The following is an 11,424-nucleotide window of genomic DNA, read 5'->3' on the forward strand; positions in this document are numbered from 1 at the left end:
AATAATAGTAATAGTAATAATAATAATAATAATAATAATAATAATAATAATAATAATAATAATAATAATAATAATAATAATAATAATAATAATCCTACTTGTAATTATAATTTTGATAATAATACTAAAAGGGTAACTACTACTTTTATTGGTAAAAATAATAATACTAATAGCTAATATACTAGTAATAATATCAATAACTAATAATAACAATAATATTAACAACAACAACAACAATAATAATAATAATAATAATAATAATAATAATAATAATAATAATAATAATAATAATATAATAATAATAATAATAATAATAATAGTAATAATATTAACAATTAGAAAACTACTTTTCAAGGCATTTAGTAAAAAGCATGACCCGAACCGGGCTCGAACCCGTGACCTCTCGAAACCCGACACACTCATCAAACCATGGAACCATTACTGCTTATCTGTCATAATCTATTTTCTGATAAATATAAACCGTATATGTTTCTGTCTCCCTTCCTCTTCAATACTAGTCGACCAGGAGCAAAATTTATACCACAACTACATTTTGTTTTGGGTTTAAGAATTACAAAGAAAGAGATAACAATTGTGTTGATGATTTGGAATTAACAGAATCGCAGAAGAAAGAAAAAAAAATAAAGCTGCTGAACAGCTCGTTGGTACCACGAAGAACTCAAAATCAAATTCGTATTTTTAGAGTGTTTCAGACTAAACTTATAACATGAAAATGGTTTCAAATTGTTATTAGAAACTGTTAGGATCATCAATTAATCCTAAAACATAACAGAACCATCGAATTTTATCAAGAACAGCTTATTTGACTTTTGAATTTTAAAAGTTTGACTCAACAATTTGAATTCGACGTAATGAATTGGCTTCTGAAACTTTGTAGATAGGTTGAGTAGATGATTACTAACATTACTGCTTTTCTATATTTTGACATTTTTTTCAATTTCGGACTGTTGTTGATCACCTGTCAAGAACACGATGGACCTTAAATCGAATTCCAAATTTTAGATCGTTTTAGGTTAAAATTATAACACGAATTGTGTTTTAAATCATTCATAAAAACTTTTTAAATACTCAATTGCATTTGAAACATCAAAAGAACTTCGAATTTCCTTATGAACAAAACGTTTGACTTTTTGATTTAAAAATGTGACCTCACAATTCGAAGTTAATAGAAAGAATTGAGCATTGAAAACTTACAGATAGTTCGTTTAGAGGATTCCTAAGAAAACTACATCAATGGATTTTGAAATTTCATACAAAATCGAGCTTTGAGTAAAAATATTCAAGAACATAGACTCGTTCAAGTTTTCTTTATTTTCTGTTTTAGTTTGAGAAGGTAATTGATATTTGATAGTGGAGAGAATTTGGAATGACAAAATTATCAATTTGATCGACTTGTTTTATAGCGGATGAATTTCGACATAAGGAATCAAATGGAACAGAAGATGAAGAAAAAGAAGGAAAAAAATAAAACAGATACAGATTTCATTCGTACAGTTCATAGACTTTAACATTAGATAAAAAAATTTAAAAGTGATCGTGATCTTTATCAGAATGCTTAATTATCTGCATATGTATATAATAGTAGCTGTATATGTAATTGTATATATATATATAAATGTATTTTATATATGTATTTGTATATATATATATATATATATATATATATATATATATATATATATATCTGATTTTATATATCTATTTATATATCTGTATATATATATTTCATAGATTTTGATAATTAACAAATATATTATTTCTATTAATAATGCTATTATTAATATTACTAATAATAATAATATTATTGATAAATAGATTAGTAAAAAAATAATTGATAAATAATAATATGATAATGATAATTTTAATAATTTAATTAATACTAATGATAATAATAATCTTGTTAATGATATTAACAATATTACAAGTTATTATAATATTAATATATTTAATATTATTAATGATAATAATAATATTAATAATAATAATATAACAACTTATACATATCAGAAGTTATACATATATATATGTTCTATATTATAATTAATAATATTACTAATACAAATATTAGTATTTATATCAATAATGATAATAATATTAATATATCCATTATATTCAAGCTTGTAATTTAATATATAATATCAGTTATTATTTATGTAATATTATATTATATGATGACATTTACTGAATAGTTAATATATATTTTATATATATTTAATAGAATTCATGGATTTATAATAACATATACATATTTATATATATTAACAGTACTTAATTATTCGAATTGCTATTTTACATTTTAAAATCCAATTATTTAAAGTATACTTTATTAAAAAAAATATTATATATTCTTATATTTATATTTATATAAATTATGCATATTTATATACAAATGATTGTTCGTGAATCGTCGGATATAGTCATAGGGCATTTTAATATATGAGAACAGTTCAAAAATTTTGAGACTCAACCTAACGGACTTTCCTTATCGTGTCAAAAATATTACATCGTATCAAGAGTTTGATTTAAATTTGGTCGGAAATTTCCGGGTCGTCACAGTTCCCGAAATTTGATTGGGATTATCATGGTTGACAATAAGTATGTTTTCATGACGCATATGAGTTGATAAAATAGGATTTTTATTACCATAGAGTAATATAGATAAAATGATTCGATTACTCGAAAAGTATAAGTGAAGCTATCACAAAAGGGTGAAATGAGTAAGTGTAGATCCGTCATATCTTTTGACGTAATTAAGATTGATTTCCGGAGTTCAAGGGATTTAAAGAAAATCTTCAAAATTTAAAGGATTTGATTCTTCGGCGAATAAGGAAATTAAGATCTCTTTAATTAAATGTGGTGATCTGTCTCGATTGTTACGTCTGATTTTTTTTTATATATAAATTAACATCTTCCGTTCTATTATTCTCACCATTCCTATACTTTCTTTCTTAGTTCATACAACCAAAAGATTGTGAAAATGCTTAATTCCGTTCTAATCCTTTATATTTTTCTAATTAACATTTCTGTCATCCTTCTTCTCAATCTTCCACCAGAAACATCTGTTTACTTCTAATATTACCTTGGGGTGATACTATTCTTAATTATACCGTATCTTTATATTGCTATTCGTATTAACATCCACGGTTTGTAACCCCCGTGTTGTTTTCGGACTTTATATTTCCTCTTATATTTTGGAGCTCTTCGCCTTTTTATTATCTTCTCGACCTCTAGTAAAGCGAGTATTGGTCCAGAATTCTTAAGTATGGAACTTTGAATGAACTTAATGTTCTAAACAAGAAAGAATGTAATCGCACGATTTGATTTGTCGAATTACTAGAATCACTGAGAATAGAACTATCAAGAATATACTTTCTTGATATGTTCAGAAGTTAAGCAGAATGAAAGAGTTATGTAACATGGCACATAATGACATTATTATATGTGAATCATCATGTCCCAATAGAAACTCAACATGACTTACTGTAATATAATCACGTTGATCAAGTGTCATTATATTTGTGACACCGCTAATTTTTTTTAATTTTTTTTAATACGTGGCGGAAGCATTTATTTATTAATTACAAAATAAACATTAACTATTGCTAAGACAACCAGTGTCACGTGTCATTACAAAATACATGTTTATACGGAGAAGATGTAGTTACAATCAGTTTACAAAAGATTATTATTTTCATAAAGCAAGATAACATCAGAGTTAACTCCTGTCAAACATAACATCACCATGCCCGTCTTCTCCCAAAAGAAATATCTACAAGCTACAACCTGCAGGGAGGAGATGGAGGGGAGTTAGCACGAAGCTAAGTGAGTACGACTAACTACAAGCCATAGCATACAGAAGTGTTATACTAATCATGTCACATAGTCTAACACACAAACATCACCCAGTAGTGCAGTCTACAGAGACTCCGGTGGTTCGGCCAAACTATTAACCTCCAGTTGATCGGGCTGGGGTTTACTGGAAGTTCCTCCTACATACCGTGCTGCATAAATCATCCACACGCGACGAACGCGTCATTCAAACATATACTACACGGATGCAAATAGGCTACTACATGAGGAACCCAACCCGCAGGTTGATCTCTCCTATTGAATTAGGCTACCACAAGATAGGGACGCACTGAGTTCCAACAGACAAGCATCAACCAACATGCAGTCATCACAAGTACTAACTAACCACAACAATAAGTATATCTAACAAGCATGGCAATCATAATATAACATGCTTCAATATACTATATTCTCCAGTTAGTCCCACTCACCGATTACCAGCAAACGAGAAGATGTTCAGCTATCTAATCACTGAACCTTCTCTTTCTCCTTTTCTCCTGAGAAATACATATACACAAGTTAGTTTATGTCCATTAACACCAAATAACCAGTACAGAAAATTTTGTATCAAAAACTGTCCGCTAAAATTTTTTGCTTAACACTTTATGCATTTTCAAAATTTACATCATAATCATCAAAATACAAACGGGCAGCATAACGGCTAGAAATCAACACTTGGTAAAAATATTTCACTGCCAAAGACACTCGGTCGACTGTCAGAGATAGTCGGCCGACTGTCTACACTCACTCGGCCGAGTGTCTAGTCACTCGGTCGATGGTCTCTCCCAGACACACTCGGCCGTGGGTCTTACACACTCGGTCGATTGTCGAGTCGGTCGGTCGAGTGTCTCGACACACTCGGCCGACTGTGTTTATCTGTAGAAGCTGAAGCCAAAGTGACGGTTTCACCCAAAATCTACCAATTCTTGCTCTAAAGCTCGATTATGACCTCAAAACTAACCAAATCAAAGACACTAAACATGTAGAAACATAAACCCACAAGATTTGGACTCAAACAACATCAAATCTAACCACTTTGACCCAAAATAGACACTTTATAAAAACTAACACAAAAACTCCATTTTCTTGAAGATTAAAGCATGAAAAGCTATGAATCTTACCTTGTTAGAATCAGTAAATCACAAGGAACACAAAGATGTAAATGATTCGAGCTCTAAAACAAGGATTAGAAATTAGGGTTTGATTGTAGGTGAAAGGAAGGTACGGGAGTGTTTTGGGAAGGATCTGGAAAATGCAAGAGAGAGACTGCCTAAGTCATCTAAAGTGGGTTTAATTCTCACACTGTGTGACACACGGGTATTTATCAGTTATCTGATATCTTTCGTACATCATTTGGCAACCCAAATGAAGTCCAAATTAAATAAACAAACCTGTTCTGTGACCCTTGTCACGAACTGGTCCTAACCACATCAATATTTAATAACGAACATTAAATAAAAATAAAAGCATATAATAACACAATACTAACTTAAGGACAATCTAGTAATCTTACATCTAGGCCCGATTGAGGATGTTACAAATCTACCTCCCTTAAGAAGATTCCGTCCTCGGAATCTGGTCAAGGTCAAACAACTGGGGATAGCGCGCCCTCATTAACTCCTCGGTTTCCCACGTCAAGTTAGAACCTAAACTGTGACGCCATTCCACTAACACCATTGGAATCTATTTCTTTCTTAACTTTGTAACTTTCTTGTCCACTATTCTAACCGACTCTTCTACTAGTTTCTTAGTCAAGTCGACTTTCAAATCTTTCAATAGAAGAATCTGACTTTCATCGTCTACTTTACACTTTCTTAAATAACAAACATTGAACGTGTTGTGTATTCCTGCTAACTCTGATGGAAGATCTAAAACAACAGTCTGATCATTCAAAATTTCTTTGATCGAAAATGGCCCAATAAACCTTGGTGCTAGTTTACCACGTTTACCAAATCTGATCACCCCTTTCCATGGCAAAACTTTCAGATAAACACGATCACCTACATTAAATGTCACAGGACGTCTGCGCGGATCAGCATACATCGTTTGTCGATCTCTGGCTGCTTTTAACTTCTCAAGTGCAATTTCAACCTTTTATGCAGTTATCTGAACAATTTCGGGACCTGCAAATTGTTTCTCACCTGCTTCTAACCAACACGTAGGAGTTCTTCATTTTCGACCATACAACATTTCATACGGTGGCATTCCGATACTCGAATGATATGAATTGTTGTAAGAAAACTCTATCAATGGAAGATGTAAATCCCAAGAACCACCATATTCTAAGACACACGATCTCAACATGTCTTCTAATGTCTGAATCGTCTGTTCACTCTGACCGTCTGTCTGTGGATGATATGCTGTACTTAGATTCACACGTGTACCCAAATTCTGTTGTAAACTGTTCCAGAAGTTCGATACAAACCTAGTATCTCTATCGGAAACTATTGACAACGGTATACCATGTCGACTAACGATCTCTTTCAAGTACAATTCTGCCAAATCACTTAACGAAGCTGTTTCACGAGTAGCTAAAAAGTGAGCACTCTTTGTTAAATGATCTACAATCACCCAGATCATGTCGTGTCCTTTCTGGGTTCGGGGTAACTTGGTTACAAAATCCATCGTTATATGATCCCATTTCCACTGAGGAATTTCTAACTGTCTTAGAGATCCATACGGTTTCTGATGTTCTGCCTTAACTTGCACACAAATATGACATTTTTTGACAAAATTTGCAACATCTGTCTTCATTGTCAGCCACCAATACAATGTTTTCAAGTCTCTATACATCTTTGTACTACCTGGATGCACTGATAATCTTGATTTATGCGCTTCAGTAAGGATTAAATCCCTCAAATCTCCAAGCATAGGCACCCAAATTCGATCTTTATAGGTCTTTAATCCTCTAGAATCATTAGATAGGTCAAATTTTCTTTTAGTCATTTGTTCAGTCTTTAGGTTTTCGTCATTCAAAGCTACTAACTGAATGGTTTTCAATCAATCAATCAAGTCTGAAACTATTTCAATTCTCATAAATCTAACATTTTCGATGGTTTTCTTGCGACTCAGCGCATCTGCGACCACATTTGCTTTACCCGGATGGTACTTAATCTCATAATCGTAGTCTTTAATCAATTCTAAACATCGACGTTGACGCATATTTAATTCTTTCTGCGAAAAGATATATTGAAGACTCTTATGATCTGTATAGATTTCACAATGTGTACCATACAAATAATGTCTCCAAAGCTTCAAAGCAAACACAACTGCAGTTAACTCTAAATCGTGAGTAGGGTAGTTTCGTTCATGATTCTTCAACTGTCGTGAAGCATACGCTATAACTTTATTTCTCTGCATCAAAACACAATCCAGACCTGCACGTGACGCATCGCAGTATACCACAAAATCTTCTGTTCCCTCTGGTAAAGCTAAAACCGGTGCTTGACATAACAACTGTTTGAGAGTCTGAAAAGCCTTTTCTTGTTCATCAGTCCATCGAAAGGCTACATCTTTTCTAGTTAACTTATTCAACGGACGTGCTATTTTAGAGAAGTCTTTGATAAATCGGCGGTAATAACCTGCTAAACCCAGAAAACTCTTAATTTCTGTCGGCATTTTCGGTGAGTCCCAATTAATTACAGCCTCTATCTTAGACTCATCTACTTTAATACCCTGTTCACAAATCACATGACCCAGAAACTGTACTTCCCGCAACCAAAATTCACACTTGGAGAACTTAGCGTACAATTGTTCCTGTTTCAGAAGTTCTAACACCAACCTTAGATGCGTAGCATGATCTTTCTTGGTTTTCGAATATATCAAAATATCATCTATGAAGACAATCACAAACTTGTCAAGATACTGACGACACACCCTGTTCATGAGATCCATAAACACTGCTGGCGCGTTTGTTAACCCAAATGGCATAACTAAAAACTCATAATGACCATATCTAGTTCTAAACGCTGTTTTCGGTATATCGTTCTCTGCAACACGTACCTGATGATACCCTGAACGTAAATCAATCTTTGAAAAGTAAGAAGCACCCTGTAACTGATTAAATAAATCATCTATTCTCGGTAAGGGATACTTATTCTTTATTGTTCTCTTATTCAAATCACGGTAATCTATACACATACAAAGCGACCCATCTTTCTTTTTCACAAACAACGCAGGAGCACCCCATGGTGAAGAACTTGGTCGAATAAACCCCTTATCTAACAATTCCTGAATCTGAGACATCATTTCTCGGATTTCTGATGGAGCTAATCTGTAAGGAGCTTTTGCAACTGGCGTAGCACCGGGAACCAAATCAATTTTATACTCTACTTCACTTACTGGAGGTAACCCTGGTAAATCATCTGGAAACACTTCGGGAAATTCTGACACAACGGGAATATCGGTCACCTGCTTCTTCTCTTTCTTAACATCAATCACGTAGGCTAAGAATGAATCACACCCTTTCGTTATTGCCTTCTAAGCTTTCATTAGGGAAACCATAGGAAAGTTAAATCCACTGCTCTCCCCTAGCTATCACTCGGGATCCGTCGGCCAAATGGAAAGAAATCATCTTCTTATCACACTTAATATTAGCCCTATTAGCTCTTAACCAATTCATACCTATGACTACATCAAAGCTAGGTATATGCATCAGCAAACAGGTTAAAGGGAAGGAATGGCCGTCAATTTCGATGGTAATTCCAGACACAGATGATGTGCATGGAACCATTTTACCATCAGCTACTTCTATTCCCAAAGGCTCATCTAACATCCTAACATGCAACTTCAACTTATCACAGAAGCCTAATGACATAAAAGAACGATTTGCTCCAGAATCAAATAACACACGAGCTGACAAGGAATTAACCAAGAACATACCGGTAATGACATCATCGGTAGTAGTTGCAGCGTCTACCATCATCTGAAACACCCTTGCCTCTGTTGTTGGAGGATTCTTTCTCTTCTGCCCGGCAGTAGAAGCAGAAGATCCCCCAGAAGTAACCGACCTCGCCCCTGACCCTGCCCCAGAACTGGATCTTGACGCAGATGGACAATTAGCAGATCTATGCCCCTCTTGATGGCAACTCCAACAAATATTAGACTTAAATGAACAAGCTGTTGATTCATGACCTAACACTCCATATTTCAAACACCTTCTGGTCATTGGAGAACACGGTCCGGCATGAGTCGACTTACAAACATTACACCAATCAGGCTGACTTGAACCTGATCCGCTTATACCAGACTTACTCTTCTGTTTAAACCCGCCTGACTTTTTACCACGAAAACCGGATTGCTTACTCGACTGCTGATTTGACTGTCCACCCGATTGACCTTCTGATTTACCCCCAAAAGATCCACTTCTCGAACTTTCTCTTTTTGCTGCCATTATATCACCTTATGTAACTTTAGCCATCTCATGAGCCTGCGCCAAGGTTGTTGCAAATCTCGCAACAGTTTCGTACTCCGGCTTAATCACCCGCATAAAATGCTGAATCTTATCTTTCTCAGTTGGTACCCACTGTTGAACGAACCTTAGCTTAGATGTGAAATCTCTGAAAACCTCATCAATCGTCATACTTTCTGTCATCTTCATACTCAGAAACTCGGTTTTCAATCTCTCCATCTCATACTCAGAACAATACTGCTCACGAACTTTAGCAGCGAACTGTTCCCAAGTTATCTTACTGATCTGTTCTTTGGGTAAATATGCAGTAATAGAATCCCACCACTCCATTGCTTCACCTTTGAGAAGCCTACTAGCAAACAGTACCATAGATTCAGGCTCACAAAAACATGCTTCCAACGCTTTCTCTACTTCTCTTTGCCAATTAAGGGTCATTGTAGGGTTTGTGTGGCCACTGTACTCAGGAGGTTTGTAGTCCATAAACTGTTTATAGGTACACTTCCTTCTTGTCTCAGGAACTTGAAATGGGTACATCATTTGATTAGAAAAAGTCTGGTTAAATGGAAATGGCATTTGATAGTTTTGATAGGTATTTTGTGGAAACTGTGATTGGGAACTGCCACCGGCTTGATTATAAAGGTTTGAAGGAAAAGTTGTGTTTAACGCAGTGGTATTTGGGTTCCATTGCGCCCGTTCTTGTTCCAATTCCTTAATTTTCTCTTGAGCTTCTAGTAACCGACTTTGAAGTTCTATTACTTCTTGAGAAGTTTCTTCTTCTGAAGACACATGTCCATCTTCGTCAGGGGCTCTAAAAGTACCAGTTCCAGGGACAGTAGGGCCAGTAGCAGTTGCTTCATTATCTGCCATTACTGCACTACCACAACACTCACACCAAAGCTTAGTATAAATTCTGTTAGTACTAACTACTAACACATATCCTGTCCTAATACTCACTTAACCCATCCCCAGCATGTTATGTTTGACATGACTCTTCTAAGTTTGGGAATATGACATGTATATCACAATGCACATGCTACCAAACAAAGCTCTGATACCAACTTGTGACACCGCTAATTTTTTTTAATTTTTTTTAATACGTGGCGGAAGCATTTATTTATTAATTACAAAATAAACATTAACTATTGCTAAGACAACCAGTGTCACATGTCATTACAAAATACATGTTTATACGGAGAAGATGTAGTTACAATCAGTTTACAAAAGATTATTATTTTCATAAAGCAAGACAACATCAGAGTTGACTCCTGTCAAACATAACATCACAATGCCCGTCTTCTCCCAAAAGCAATATCTACAAGCTACAACCTGCAGGGGGGAGATGGAGGGGAGTTAACACGAAGCTAAGTGAGTACGACTAACTACAAGCCATAGCATACAGAAGTGTTATACTAATCATGTCACATAGTCTAACACACAAACATCACCCAGTAGTGCAGTCTACAGAGACTCCGGCGGTTCGGCCAAACCATTAACCTCCAGTTGATCGGACTGGGGTTTACCGGAAGTTCCTCCTACATACCGTGCTGCATAAATCATCCACACGCGATGAACGCATCATTCAAACATATACTACACGGATGCAAATAGGCTACCACGTGAGGAACCCAACCCGCAGGTTGATCTCTCCTATCGAATTAGGCTACCATAAGATAGGGACGCACTGGGTTCCAACAGACAAGCATCAACCAACATGCAGTCATCACAAGTACTAACTAACCACAACAATAAGTATATCTAACAAGCATGGCAATCATAATATAACATGCTTCTATATACTATATTCTCCAGTTAGTCCCACTCACCGATTACCAGTAAACGAGAAGGTGTCCAGCTATCTATTCACTGAACCTTCTCTTTCTCCTTTTCTCCTGAGAAATACATATACACAAGTTAATTTATGTCCATTAACACCAAATAACCAGTACAGAAAATTTTGTATCAAAAATTGTCCGCTAAAATTTTTTGCTTAACACTTTATGAAATGTCCCGTTCTTATTAATTAAAAACATTCCATATTAATTGATTTCGTTGCGAGGTTTTGACCTCTATATGAGACGTTTTTCAAAGGCTGCATTCATTTTAAAACAAACCATAACCTTTATTTCATCAATAAAGGTTTAAAA

The sequence above is a fragment of the Rutidosis leptorrhynchoides genome, chromosome 4, assembly GCF_046630445.1.
Source record: "Rutidosis leptorrhynchoides isolate AG116_Rl617_1_P2 chromosome 4, CSIRO_AGI_Rlap_v1, whole genome shotgun sequence".
Taxonomy (NCBI): domain Eukaryota; kingdom Viridiplantae; phylum Streptophyta; class Magnoliopsida; order Asterales; family Asteraceae; genus Rutidosis; species Rutidosis leptorrhynchoides.